General features: G+C 33.7%; 1 protein-coding gene across 2 annotated transcripts in view; it reads right to left on the bottom strand.

Moving 5' to 3' along the window:
• The window catches only part of LOC139137833 (6-phosphogluconate dehydrogenase, decarboxylating-like), a 258,052-nt gene that overhangs the window by 213,418 nt on the left and 28,614 nt on the right, over positions 1–16,020 (bottom strand). The window lies entirely within an intron of this gene.

Raw genomic sequence — 16,020 nt, 5'->3', positions numbered from 1 at the left:
GATGACGTAGGGGCATGAGGTGGGATATGGACTAAAAGAACCCACAAGGCTGATTACATATATCAATCAGAAAAATTCTAAGCTACAGTATAAACTGCCTAGAGATAGTTCAATGTGGAAAGAAGTTAAATAATTCAGAAATAAGAATAACAATCCAGAAATAGAAATGACGCACTTCCCTGCTGACCTGAGTGCATATGAAAAACACACACTGGCGTCTATGTACATGTATACCAAGTCACTATTTTAAATGGAATTTCCAGAGTCCAATGAAAATGATGAAAAATGCTTATCTGGTCTTGTGTTTGTAAAACATTACGGGTGATAAGACATAGTATTGAAAAGAAAATTAAAAGTGATTAAATTACTGTTTTTAATTAGGCATATTTCCCTTGAAATACATGACCCTGTAAAGAATATATGCTAAAAGTATTTAAAAGTAATTTCTTTTCAAAAAATAATTTAATCTGTGACCAAAGGATTTTTATTCCTTGAGTTTAACATATTCAAACATTGCAGTTTGTTCAATCATCTTGTGCAGTGCAAAATTTATAAAATGACTGAAAAATAAAAATTTTGGCAGAATAACATTCTTTGTGATATAAAATTTTGGGTTGACATAAAAATAATTGTTAATCTGTTTGAAGTACTACTATACTATGATTTAAAAAAGAAAAGTTCATGCAGAAAAGGTAACATATATTATCAGCAATGTTGTATTAATTTTGACTTTACTTCAAAATATGCCTTTGCTTGATACCAAATATATAGGGCAAAATATTAAAATCAGCCATGTTCAGCAAATCCACACAACAGCATTGATTCTTTTCTTATTTGATTTGATTTGCTTTTGTTGTCCTTGTATGACAGTCAGTACAATATGGAACTTGAACACAACACTGTGAATAAGTATGCTGTCAATGGAATGGTGTGGCTGCATCCACATGCAGCAATAGGAGTGCCTTTGTCTCTCACCCCTCATTTCAAACCTGTCCAATCCCTGAAAACATAGGGCCAAAGTCCCTGAAGCTACTATAGACATGGAAATAAAATTAAATATTTCCTGACTGTATGAAATTATCTCACTAATGTCATCCTACGGACTTGTAAACCAAATATTAAAGCTGTCTGACCAGCAGTTTTGAAAAAACAAGCGACTCAACAGTTGACAGAGCTCTGCTGTGTTATGTAGAGAATAACCTTTTGTGACACATGTATTGATGAAGAAGGTGGATATAAAGAATCTTAAACTGGTTATCTTTTATCAGTATTTTCATCCTATTAACCAAGCACATTTTAACTTTCAAATCAACATTGTAAGTAAGTTCTGTTGAATAAGTTGAGACTACGTATTCAGAGAAAGCACACTGAAGAGACAAATGTTTGAAACTTAAGAAGTTCAAGGTCATCGAAAGCATTATAAGGAATCATGTAACGCTTTCATTGCACTGTTTACACAGATTGCATAATTGCTATAAATAGCACATGAGGAATCTTACAGCCCAGCTTTACCATAAAAACCCTATCACTTTGACCACTCTCTTAATTGACCACTCTATTTTTTTCCTCAAAAAGTAATTTTGTTTTATCCTTACCAAGTCACCCATAAATGGAAATTAGAACTTTCTCTGTCTCTATTTATTTGACCACCCTATCATGACAAACTATTATGAGCAATTTCTTTTAGATAACATACAGGGCACAATAAATGACGGTTCAGAATATGTCAAAGTTGGGATTCAGGAAAGTTGCCTTTACATGTTTTAATCCTCCAAGATGGTAAGCATTTCACTATGAACTGTCAAAAAAAGTTTAGCTTTCTGATAATTCTACAGTAAAATTATTTTGGCTTTGATGATTTCCTAATTAATTCAATTATTTAAAATCATATTAATTATTTTTTTCTGGGTGAATTGATAGGGTTTATACAGTACAAGAATTACATACAATGTAAGTCAAATTTTGACCAAAAATGACAAAAAATTCCTTAAAAATACACATTTGCATATTTCATCACAATTTGAACAAATCTAAGTTGGGTTATCCCTAAGGACCTGTATACCAAATAACAAAGCTGTCTGACCAGCGGTTATGAAGAAGAAGATTTTTTACCAAAAATGCCTTTTTTGGCATTAATTTGCCTATTTTCAACAATATCAAAAAATTGAAAAAAAAAGTTTCTCAAAATCATATTTTTCATCTACACAACAAATATCAAATCAGTAAGTACTGCGGTTCTCAAGATATTTGAGTGGACAAACGCCTCACAAACGGACATACATACATACATACATACATACATACAGACTGACGACGGACGCCGGACGGATACCCATCCCAATAGCTTCTATAGACTATAGTCTATAGTAGCTAAAAATAGTTTGGTCTTATATTTATAATGTTAATAATTTCTGTATTTGTTAAAATGTGCCCATCTCAAAAACTTTTGATCATAAACATTTTCATTGTTTTTTTCGGGCTGACCAGTCAGTTAACCAGTCCATGGCACCTGAAAAAATACCATCAAGGACAGTGTGCTCACATTCGGTTTGAATTGGTAAAATCAAGAAATATTTAAACCAGAAAAACAAGAATGACAAAAGCAAATAAGGTCTGTAACTAAGGTACTGGATGTCATCTTTAGGAACATGCAAATCAACTTCTATAGCAATGGGACAAGCAGATACTACATACATAAGCAAATGTCAACAAACAAAATTAGCCAGAGAAGGCTTGACAAAAAGAGGAGGTGGGAGAGTGGGGAAAAAATAAAGAGTGGAAAAAATGTACAAAAGATCTGGTAAAAAGTAATGCTACCTCATCAATCTCCTAGACCCCATCCCCTCCTGAATATCAAATGTTCCACCCCTTGGTTAACCATGTTTACATAAGACCAGCTGGCAGGAAATGTGTTTGCAACCTTGGGGATGTTTTAATTCATGCTATGAGAGCTCTCATTCGAATGTAAACAGCACTTAAATTAGTTACAGATAGTGAAATGCCTTCCACAGTGTGGGCGGTGATTACGACATCTGGAATTATCCTGGATCCAAATTTCTCATCAGTTCTTGTGTGTATGACATGTAAAAGTTGCAAAAATTGGTTTCCAATGAAAAATTTTACCTAAGCTTTGTTTTCTGGATACCAACTATGACAAAATTATGATCTCAGCCTTTGAAACTGTCTCACAACATATCCTGGGTTGGTGTAGGTCATTTAAGGTAAAGGGCGACGAATTCGGACGCGCACACGCTTTAGAACATTTCTGCGCAGATTAACTCAAGCCTGCCGCAAATGGGTTATTTTGTAGCGCATGTATTTAACATCACCTGTCATTGTTGAAATTGCGCTTTTACCTAATTTTTTGACCCAGTCTCTTAGAAATACATGTGACCTTTAACCTTGTCATATTTTGACCTCCTAGGAAGATGGTTTTTATTCAATATGAGCGCAAAATTAACATTTCTCTCCCATTTACATAGCGCATATTACAATTCACCTGGAGATATTGTAAAAAGTAGCGTGGTGACACCCTTTTATTAAAAGTGTAAACTAAATGGTATTATGTCAGGATTTTATTCGCCAAGTTTGGTCAAAATGACACCATTCAAAGCGACAGGAAGAAAGTTCGAAAATTATGTAGTGATATAATTTCGATATCGTCGCTTTGTAATCGATACTTATGTTAAAATTTCTTTACAAACATCATGAAAACTATACATTCGATAGATATGGATCTTAATTCTTGGTATTTATTAAAATTAACCCATTTGCTAAGCGTTTTATAATTGCTTTCTTTAGTTTAAGTGAATTATATCATTTTTATTTATTTCTAATAGTCCGTGGGCTAGAGGGGGTCTACGTGCACCCCCCCACAGGATAACAAACCTGTATTTTTCAGAACCCTTGGGATCCCTAGAATACGAAATGGAATTTTAACAGGAAAAATATAGGGACGCAATAGCTGTTATGGTCATGTTTTGAAGGGTACCGCAAAATCACGATTTTCCAAGCCAAATGCATTTTCGTCAAATCTGTCTTCTTGTAAGTCATGTGCTGAGCTCATTTTTTAACATAACCTCACTTGTTTGGTATCATTAGAAAGGAAATTTATTCTTCTTTAAGATGACATATTGCATTATGCAATATCTTCTACAGTTTTTGTCAAATATAACCAAAACTTACCCCTTACCCCAAAATTTAACATTGCAAATTACAGTAAAACTCAAATTCTACCAATTTTTTAGCTGGGCATAATAAAATATGCATTGCTTTGTCTGAAATCTGTTTTATTTGATACAGGGACATGTCAGAAATATGAAATAGACTTTTAACAGAAAAATATTGGGAATCTACAGCTGTAACAGTCATATTTTGAAGGGTACCGCAAAATAACAGTGTTGCAGATTTGCATGCATTTTTGTTAAAACTGTCTTCTTATAAGTTATCTGCTGAGCTTGTTTTTGGATATAACCTGGCTTGTTAGGTATCATTAGAAAGATAATTTACTAATCTTTGAAATGACATATTGTAACATGCAATATCGTGTGTAGTTTTCATGATATGTAACCAAAACTTACCCCATACCCCAAAGTTTACATTGAAAATTTCAGTCATAGCTAAAACCAAATTCTACCATTTTTTTAGCTTGACACAAAAAATCTGGCCGTTTTTGCTATGAAATCTGTTTTATTTGGTACAGAGACATGTCAGAAATATGAAATAGACTTTTAACAGAAAAAATATTGGGAATCTACAGCTGTAACAGTCATATTTTGAAGGGTACCGCAAAGTAACAGTGTTGCAGATTTGCATGCATTTTTGTTTAATTTGTCTTCCTATAAGTTATTGCTGAGCTAGTTTTTGAATATAACCTGGCTTGTTAGGTATCATTAGAAAGATAATTTACTAATGTGTAGAATGACATATTGTAACATGCAATATCGTGTGTAGTTTTCATGATATATAACCAAAACTTACCCCATACCCCAAAGTTTACATTGAAAATTTCAGTCATAGCTAAAACCAAATTCTACCATTTTTTTAGCTTGACACAAAAAATATGGCCGTTTTTGCTATTAAATCTGTTTTATTTGGTACAGAGATATATCAGAAACATGAAATAGACTTTTAACAGAAAAAATATTGGGAATCTACAGCTGTAACAGTCATATTTTGAAGGGTACCGCAAAGTAACAGTGTTGCAGATTTGCATGCATTTTTGTTTAATTTGTCTTCCTATAAGTTATCTGCTGAGCTAGTTTTTGAATATAACCTGGCTTGTTAGGTATCATTAGAAAGATAATTTACTAATGTTTAGAATGACATATTGTAACATGCAATATCGTGTGTAGTTTTCATGATATATAACCAAAACTTACCCCATACCCCAAAGTTTACATTGAAAATTTCAGTCATAGCTAAAACCAAATTCTACCATTTTTTTAGCTTGACACAAAAAAATATGGCCGTTTTTGCTATTAAATCTGTTTTATTTGGTACAGAGATATATCAGAAACATGAAATTGACTTTTAACAGAAAAAATATTGGGAATCTACAGCTGTAACAGTCATATTTTGAAGGGTACCGCAAAATAACAGTGTTGCAGATTTGCATGCATTTTTGTTTAATTTGTCTTCCTATAAGTTATCTGCTGAGCTTGTTTTTGGATATAACCTGGCTTGTTTGGTATCATTAGAAAGATAATTTACTAATCGTTAGAATGACATATTTTAACATGCAATATCTTGTGTAGTTTTCATGATATATAACCAAAACTTACCCCATACCCCAAAGTTTACATTGAAAATTTCAGTCATAGCTAAAACCAAATTCTACCATTTTTTTACCTAGACATATAACATCTGGCCATTTTTGCTATTAAATATATTTTATTTGGTACAGAAACATGTCAGAAATATGAAATAGACTTTTAACAGAAAGAATATTGGTATTCTATGGCTGTAACAGGCATATTCTGTGGAGTACTGCAAAATCACAGCAGTGCAGACTCATATGTGCTTTTGTTAACTTTGTCCCATTGTAGGTCTTCTGCTGCGCTTATTTTATTACATAACCATGTTTATTTGGTATCATTAAAAAGCTAATTTACTACTGTTCTAAATGACATATTGTTATATGCCATGTCTGATATAATTTTCATGGAATATGACGAAAACTTACCCCATACCACAAAGTTTATATCGAAAATTACTTTCGTAGCTATCGTCAAATTCTACCAATTTTCTAGCTAGACATAACAAATAAGGCAATGCTTTATATGAAATCTTTTTATTTGGTACTGAGGAATGTCAGAAATATGAAATAGACTTTTAACAGAAAATATATTGGGACTCTACAGCTGTAACAGTCATATTTTGAAGGGTCTCGCAAAATCACAGTATTGCCAACTCGCTTGCTTTTTTGTTAAATGTGTCTTCTTATAAGTCATCTGCTGAGCTTGATTTTTGACATAACCTGGCTTGTTAGGTATCAATAGAAAGGTAATTTACTAGTCTTTAAAATGACATATCGTAATATGCAATGTCTTGTTTAGGTTTCATGAAATAGGACCAAAACTTACCCCATACCCCAAGGTTTACACAGCAAATTACTGCAAATCTGAAACTCTACCTTTTTTTACAATTTATTAACTTTATATACCAAAGGCAATGCTTGTATGCAATCTATGAAATCTGTGATTTTGTTAAAAAAGTATGTCACAAATATGAAACTAACTTTTAACAGGAACATAATATGATTTTGTAGCCTTTTGGATCATATTTGGAAGGGTACCCAGGTATCAGGGCAAATTTGCCGAAACACATACATTTGCAATATATGGGTTCCCCCTCCAAAAATGATCCAAATGGCTACTAAATTGTATCATCTTCCCGTTATAAGTTAATTTTATACTTGTGACATACTTTTGTAACAAATAAATCAGATTTTAAACAAGAATTGCCTTTTGCATTATGTGCAGCAAAAATGGTAGAATTTAAGATAAGCCGTAATTTGCGATTTGAACTTTTTGGGTATGGGGTAAAGTTTGACCATATTCCAGGAAAACTATGAATGACATTGTATATGACAATATGTCATCTTAAAGAAAAATAAATTGCCCTACTAATGATACCTCACAAGCCAGGTTGTGTCACAAAATAAGTTCAGCAGATGACTTACAAGAAGAAGAATTTAACAAAAAAGGTGCCAGTTTGCGGTACTGCGATTTTGCATTTCCCTTCAAAATATGGCTGTTACAACCATACAGTCCAAATATTTTTTCTGTTAAAAGTCTATTTCACATTTCTGACATGACCCAGTACCATATACAACAGATTTAATACCGAAACAGAGCTATTTTATCATGTCTAGCTAAAAATTCACGGAATTTGATCACGTTATCTATGACAGTACTTTCAATATAAACCTTGGGGTATGGGGTACGTTTTGGTCATATTCCATGAAAAATATACAAGATATTGCCTGTTACAATATGTCATTGTAAAGAATATTAATTACCTTTTCAATGATACTAAACAAACCCAGTTATAATCAATAACAAGCTTAGTAGACGACTTATAAGATGACAGATTTAACAAAAACGCATACGAATCAGGAATACTGAGATTTTGCTGTACCCTTAAAAAATACAGCTGTTACAGCTATAGAATCCTAATATTTTTTCTGTTAAAAGTTCATTTCATATTTCTGATATGGCAAAATACAAAATAAAACAGATTTCATACAAAAAATTGTCTAATTTTTTATGTCTGCGTAAAAAATTGCTTGAATTTGACAGTAGCTATGACAGTAGTTTTCGATGTAAATTTGGGGTATGGGGTAAGTTTAGTCATATTTCATAAAAATCTGTACAAGATATTGCATGTTACAATATGTCATTTTAAAGACTAGTAAATAATCTTACTAATGATATCTAAGAACTTACATTATATTCTATAAGAAGCTCAGCAGATGACTTAAAAGACGTTAGATTCAACAAAAATGCACACAAGTCAGGAATACTGAGATTTTCCTGTACCCTTCAAAATCTGACTGTTACAGCTGTAGATTCCCAATATTTTTTCTGTTAAAAGTCTATTTCATATTTTTGATATGTTCCTGTACCAAATAAAATAGATTTCATAGCAAAAACGGCCATATTTTTTGTGTCAAGCTAAAAAAATGGTAGAATTTGGTTTTAGCTATGACTGAATTTTTCAATGTAAACTTTGGGGTATGGGGTAAGTTTTGGTTACATATCATGAAAACTACACAAGATATTGCATGTTACAATATATCATTCTAAAGATTAGTAAATTATCTTTCTAATGATACCTAACAAGCCAGGTTATATCCAAAAACAGGCTCAGCAGATAACTTATAAGAAGACAGTTTTAACAAAAATGCATGCAAATCAGCAACACTGTTATTTTGCGGTACCCTTCAAAATATGACTGTTACAGCTGTAGATTCCCAATATTTTTTCTGTTAAAAGTCTATTTCATATTTCTGACATGTCTCTGTACCAAATAAAACAGATTTCATAGCAAAAACGGCCAGATTTTTTGTGTCAAGCTAAAAAAATGGTAGAATTTGGTTTTAGCTATGACTGAAATTTTCAATGTAAACTTTGGGGTATGGGGTAAGTTTTGGTTACATATCATGAAAACTACACACGATATTGCATGTTACAATATGTCATTTCAAAGATTAGTAAATTATCTTTCTAATGATACCTAACAAGCCAGGTTATATTCAAAACAAGCTCAGCAGATAACTTATAGGAAGACAAATTAAACAAAAATGCATGCAAATCTGCAACACTGTTACTTTGCGGTACCCTTCAAAATATGACTGTTACAGCTGTAGATTCCCAATATTTTTTCTGTTAAAAGTCTATTTCATATTTCTGACATGTCTCTGTACCAAATAAAACAGATTTCATAGCAAAAACGGCCAGATTTTTTGTGTCAAGCTAAAAAAATGGTAGAATTTGGTTTTAGCTATGACTGAATTTTCAATGTAAACTTTGGGGTATGGGGTAAGTTTTGGTTACATATCATGAAAACTACACACGATATTGCATGTTACAATATGTCATTTCAAAGATTAGTAAATTATCTTTCTAATGATACCTAACAAGCCAGGTTATATCCAAAAACAAGCTCAGCAGATAACTTATAAGAAGACAGTTTTAACAAAAATGCATGCAAATCTGCAACACTGTTATTTTGCGGTACCCTTCAAAATATGACTGTTACAGCTGTAGATTCCCAATATTTTTTCTGTTAAAAGTCTATTTCATATTTCTGACATGTCCCTGTATCAAATAAAACAGATTTCAGACAAAGCAATGCATATTTTATTATGCCTAGCTAAAAAAATTGGTAGAATTTGAGTTTTACTGTAATTTGCAATGTTAAATTTTGGGGTAAGGGGTAAGTTTTGGTTATATTTGACAAAAACTGTAGAAGATATTGCATAATGCAATATGTCATCTTAAAGAAGAATAAATTTCCTTTCTAATGATACCAAACAAGTGAGGTTATGTTAAAAAATGAGCTCAGCACATGACTTACAAGAAGACAGATTTGACGAAAATGCATTTGGCTTGGAAAATCGTGATTTTGCGGTACCCTTCAAAACATGACCATAACAGCTATTGCGTCCCTATATTTTTCCTGTTAAAATTCCATTTCGTATTCTAGGGATCCCAAGGGTTCTGAAAAATACAGGTTTGTTATCCTGTGGGGGGGGTGCACGTAGACCCCCTCTAGCCCACGGACTATAACAACGCCATTTTAACGTCCGTTTCAATGGAAACGAACATGGTGACCCCCATTTTTTATTTGATTTTTGCACTTGCACAACTTCCAAGAATATTTGTGCAAAGTTTCAAGAAAATGACACCACAACCTAATTTTGACGTAATTCGTAGTACTTCACCTTAAGGTCACAAACTGAGAAAATTACCAAAATATAAAAATTTAGGGGTTTCCCAACACTTTGAGCAGAAAATTTATCTTATAACATCCCTCGGGACTTTTGTACCAAATTACAAAGCTATCAATCAAGTAATTTTGGGAACAAGTTTTCTTGACCAAAAATGACAAAATTGTCTCAAAAAATACAAATTTGTATAGTTCAGGACAACTTCCACATATCTAACTATTGTCATCCCTGGACATCTGCACACCAAATATAAAAACTGTCTGTCCAGGGGCTTTAAAAAGAAAATATTTTTTAAGATTTTTTGACCAAAAATGACAAAACTTGCCCCAAAACAGTAAGAATTCCAATTTTGTCGTAATTTCAACAATTAGAAGGTAAAACCCTTGCAAACATCCAATCCAAATTTGAGAGCAATGGGGCTGGCAGTTTCAGAGAGGAAGAAAGTTTACTTAAAATGAGAAAAAAAAAACAAAAAATTCAGCAAAAATACAAAATTCAAGATATCTTCACGATATTCGTAAATCTGATTTTGATCAACCTTAGGAACCTGTATACCAAATATCAGCGCTATCAGATTATTAGTTTTTGAATAAAAAAAATTTTGACCAAAAATTCGGAAAATTGCCCCAAAATTACAAATATGAAAATTTCAATTCAATTTGTATAAAGTTGACTGAGGTCATCCTAAAGAACGTGTATACTCACTTTCAAAGCAATCGGATGAGTGGTTTCATGAGAGAAAAAGATTTTTGACTAAAAACTGAAAAAAATACTGCAATTATACGGTGTCGCTCAAATTTGATCAGAATTGGTACATACCAAAGATAAACAATAAGTGTTGTTTCTATCTGTTAAGTGCAGGAAAATTCTACGTTGATGTTATGACAATGATTTCTGCACAGTACAATCAGAAAAACAACAAGAACTAGAAAGCATTTGCAAGCAAAAGAGAAGTTCCAGAGACCAGAGCAGTGGAAGAAACAAGAGAATGTGTGACAAAGATAGGTGCAGAATGAACGAGTGCTTTGGATTTTAATATTCAGGGCTGATAGCAGTAAACACCATAATACAACTAAAAGCAAGGCAGTCCGGGGAATTACAGTACACAGATTACAAATGCCTACATGTACAGTAAAAACGCAACAGATACATACGGGGGGCGACAACGCACGGAAATGTTTATCAGACGACATTCTCGCGAGCCAGAGCAATAATTTTCGCTCTGCTGACCTACGCAAAAATCAATCGCTTGACGGGTAGCGCTGACTTGTTGCCGTAAAGAGGCGTGTGATTTACGACGATGATCAGACGAGAGGAAACATCGGACCAAGGCCGTTGAAATTGAGCCACATGCATTTTTTGCTCACGTGTTGACACACGTGAGCATATGTCGCAGCGATGTCTGTCTGTCTGTGTGTCTGTCTGTGTACTCAATATCTCAAAAACGGCTCATCAGATCAGAATCAAATTTGGAACATAGATTCAGTTTGCAAATGGCAAGAACTGATTAGTTTTTGGTGGATGTGGCTTGCTTACTTTTTGCTCATTTGCATAATTAATGATTTTAGAAAAAAAACGGATATATATTGACAACAACTGCACACAATTTGATGAGATTCGCTACAAATGTTGACCACATCAAGATAAATCAGCTGTGAAAGGTTTGAGGGGGTAACATAAAAGATAATGGATAATTTGCATATTTAATGAACTTTCCTTATTAGGGATATATATCTGATTTGCCTTGATAAAAATTGGCAAAACTTGGTATATATATCTGGTCATTTGATTAAAAGCACAGACTAAAACAATTTTCATTGCTATGTCGCTGTTTTCACAAGATACTGACCGTTTGATCTTGGAAAGTTGAGTTGCTTTTACGTGCAGTCAACGCATGCCGGTGCGTGACAGACAGTACATTCACTATGAATGCCTAGCTCTGCATGGCAGGGCTGTGTGTTACCGGCGTTAAACGGCCTCCCACCACAGCCCCGCAGACTGATATAGGAAAAACCGCTGGTGGCTCCTCAGAAATACGGCGGGCAGTTTCTCCGTCCAAACAGCCGATTTTGAGTCCAAATTTTGCATTGATCATCGTTTTTGAGCACACCCACCTCGCCTAGGTACACGATGTGCCCAGCCGCGCTTGTAAACTTATGGAAACCCTACTTTTCTCTCTCTGTGCGAGCGAAGCGATCAATCCACCGCCATTGTTGTCTCATGAGCATTCGGGCGAAACAGTATAGCCACGTACGGCGAGTATTTAGAGAAAAATAAAATCAAAAAGCAACAAAAAACAAAGCGAAAGAAAGCTAGAATTATTAATAACTGAACGCAATATGATAGTTGAGCAATGCCAAATAAAAAATAAATAAATAAACAAACAAGAAATGCCTGTAAAACCCATCCGAGCTGAGCGATGACGTCATAAGTGTGTCGCAATGCATTCTGGGTAATTAAGGTAAAATTGGTGTATAGCATGTTCTATGGTAGTAATACCGGAAATAGAGAAAGAAAGAAAGAAAGAAAGAAAGAAGGAAAGAAAGAAGGAAAGTGGGCAAAAACTAACAGTTCCAGAGCTGGTCTCTGGAACTAAATATTTAAACCAGAAAAACAAGAATGACAAAAGTAAATAAGGTCTGAAACTTTAGGTACTGGAGGTCAACTTTAGCAACATGCATAGCAGACAATGTTTCAACCAAGGATGTACAAAAATAGACATCCATGGTTTGAGCAGGTCTGTTAATATGTCACAGTTGATAAACAATGACAGGAAATGACTAATAAGCTGTTTCAGTTACTGCCACCACTCCAAAACATAATAGGTACCCTGCATACAAATAGGTTAAAGGTCAAAAACCTCTTACTCAGATGTGTGGGCTGTAATACTGCCACCACTCCTGCACATTTGCAGGATTTCCCGTTTTTCTTACCTCATTTGCATATTTTTGACACTGACATGTTCAGTTGAACATCGTCACATCTCACCCCCTGCATCTACCTGTACACCAAATACTGAGATGGTAGCTTTGGCGGTATGGGAGCCTTTGCGTGTGACGGACATACATCCGCACATACATACCCACATTTTTTATTTATTTTTTTTTAACGTTTTTATTGGAGTTATCAAAAATTTTCAAATACATGTCTCATTAAATCTGAGAAGAAAAAAAAAAAAAGACATTACAGAAATCAATAAAGTAGTGATCATACATCATTATTGTGTATGTCTGTTGTGCTAGGGTCTTGGTGGATATTAGTACTGTAAATTCTCCACTTTTATTATGGGCAAAAATTTTATCTTTTCTCAAGGCAATGTGATACTCAGTTTTTTGTATAGAGTTCACAAATCTTTTGTATGCTGTAAAGTTAGGCAACGTCTTTTTACAACGACAAATATAAATGTACCTTTTACCAATAAGCAGTAGGAAATACACAATACTAGAAAGTTTGGGATCACCTAGTATGATCTGCCATATTTTTGGTCTTACTCTCAATTTTAATTTTTGTCCCCATAACATGAAAAATGCTTCCCAAAATAGTTGCACATGTTGACAATCATGTAAAATATGGAGTAAAGTTTCTTCTTTGTTCTTGCAGAAAGAACAAAGAGCATTATCAACTGTGGGTATGTTCATTTTACTCTGTCTAGCATTCGTATACAGGATATTGTGTAAAATTTTAAACTGAAATTCTCTCAACTTACAGTCGATAGTTACTTAAATGGAAGATGATAAATTTCGTTCCAGTTAGTAACATTGATTTTAAATTCATGTTCAAAATACAGTTCTGATTTTGGTGGTATAAAATTAATGTCATTAATCAGCTGTGTGATTACTTTTATATTACACAGTTCCACACTGATTGACCTGTGTTTCGATACAATTTTTACTTTATCTTCATCATCAGCTGTACTTTGCTGATTCACTTGTATGTTGGCTGGGATAACACTTTTTAGTCCAAACCATTTCAAAATGGATGATTGAGGGATACCATTATTGTGTACAGAATCCCAGTCCCGCTTTTGGCCATTTTCGTTGTACAATTGTTCTAAATATAGGATTCCTGCATCTACAAAATCCTGGTAAAAAATAGAACGTTTTCCAATCAAAATGTCCTTATTGTTCCATAAAATAGTTTTTCTTGGATTCAAATTATTTTCACAGTGTGGTTTTTTCAAATTCAACTCTTCCCATGTTTTCAACATACTGTAAAAGAAACCAGTGATTTTCAATGGCAGTAATTCTACTTTAAAATTACATTTCAGTAATAACTTTAAACCTCCAACTGGTTTTAGTAAACTAGTAAAAAATAGTTTCCATGGGTGGTTATTTTGTTCATTAAAATACCTTCTGATCCAATCTATTCTTGTGGCATTATACATTGCAAAAATATTTGGCATTCTTAGTCCTCCATTTTGTACCTGGCAACCTTATCTGGACCTTTCCATAGAAATTGAAATAACATTTTGTTAATTTCTTTTAGTTTGTTTTTAGGAACCATAGTCATACTCATAATATATTGAATTTGGGACAGGGCTAATGATTTAATTATCTGAATTTTACCAAGTAAGGTGAGATCTCTAGTTTTCCACATTTTTAAGGTAGTTTGTAGTTTTTCTATTGGTCCAACAGTATTCAGCTTGCCAGCTATCTCATGGTCGTCTGATACATAAACACCAACAATTTTTATAGGGCCTTTTGGCCATTTTACCCGGAGGGGAGTTTTCTTCGATTTTTTCATAGTACCTAGCCACATGGCTTCAGACTTATCATAGTTGATCTTCAGACCAGAAACTTTATGGAATTTTTCAAGAAGACCAAAGAGATGTTTTGCAGATTTTATGTCATGCAAGGAACATGTCAAGTCATCTGCGAATGTAGCATTTTTTATTTGTTGATTATTTATATTTATACCTCTAATATTGTTATTGTTACGCAATGAAGTCAAAAACAATTCCAAACTCAGAATAAAGAGAGCCGGAGAAATACAGTCTCCTTGTCTGACACCTCTGCCCAATGAGAAGTACCCAGTGGATGTACCTCTATTCATTACACAACTGGAGATGTTTCTGTACAGTGATTTTATCCATTTTATGAAACTTTCTCCAAAATTAAAAGACTTCAATGAATTTATCAAAAATTTCCATTCCAGACTATCAAATGCTTTCTCGAAATCTATAGTTAGTAGAAGTCCGGGTAGTTTCCTCTCATCTGTATATGTCATAATACTTTCAACCAGTCTTATCACATCCCCAATGTATCTATTTTTAACAAATGCAGACTGTGTCTCATGAATTATTTTTGGTAACACTTTATGTAATCTTTTAGCCAAACATTTTGTAGCAATTTTATAGTCTGCATTGAGTAATGACACTGGCCTCCAATTTTTAATATATCTACGATCTTTTCCTTTTTTCTCCAAGAGAATGATCACTCCTTGTCTTTGTGATGTAGAGAATTCCCCTTTTTGATAACTGTGATTTAAGGCATTCACTAAGTGATTGCCAAGTAGAGGCCATACATACCCACATACCCGGTACATACATACAGACGCCATTGACTCACCATATAAGCTCTTTTTGGTATTTTTATACATACCAAATATGAGCTAAAAATTACCCAAAAAATAGAAACATGCAAATTTCATCCTAAATTTAAAACACCTAATTTAGAATACCTAAAGGAACCTGCATACCAAGTTTCAACCCTATCTGACCAAAGGTTACAGAGTTTTAGCAATTTGCAGGGTTTTTCCTTTTTTCCACTCATTTGCATATTTTAGACACTGACAAGTTCATTTGAACAAATTCACATCTCCACCCCCAGGTGCACCGGCACACCAAATACTTAGACAGTAGGTGCTGCAGTTTAGGTGTTTTTGATGTGGACTAGACTGAAAGATTCAGTCGTGTACGGGCGCTCCGGCGCACTGCGACCTACGGCGATCCTTTACTGAAGGCACAGCGTACTTGGCCGCGGCAAACTCAAAAGAGAACAAGTACTGCCAACAACTGACATTACAGACTTCTCAAATATGTAAATCATGGCAGTGCAATTTGAATA

This window comes from Ptychodera flava, chromosome 7, assembly GCF_041260155.1.
Source record: "Ptychodera flava strain L36383 chromosome 7, AS_Pfla_20210202, whole genome shotgun sequence".
NCBI lineage: Eukaryota > Metazoa > Hemichordata > Enteropneusta > Ptychoderidae > Ptychodera > Ptychodera flava.
Note: the sequence above shows the minus strand (reverse complement) of the source record. Positions and strands in the feature narration are given on the sequence as shown.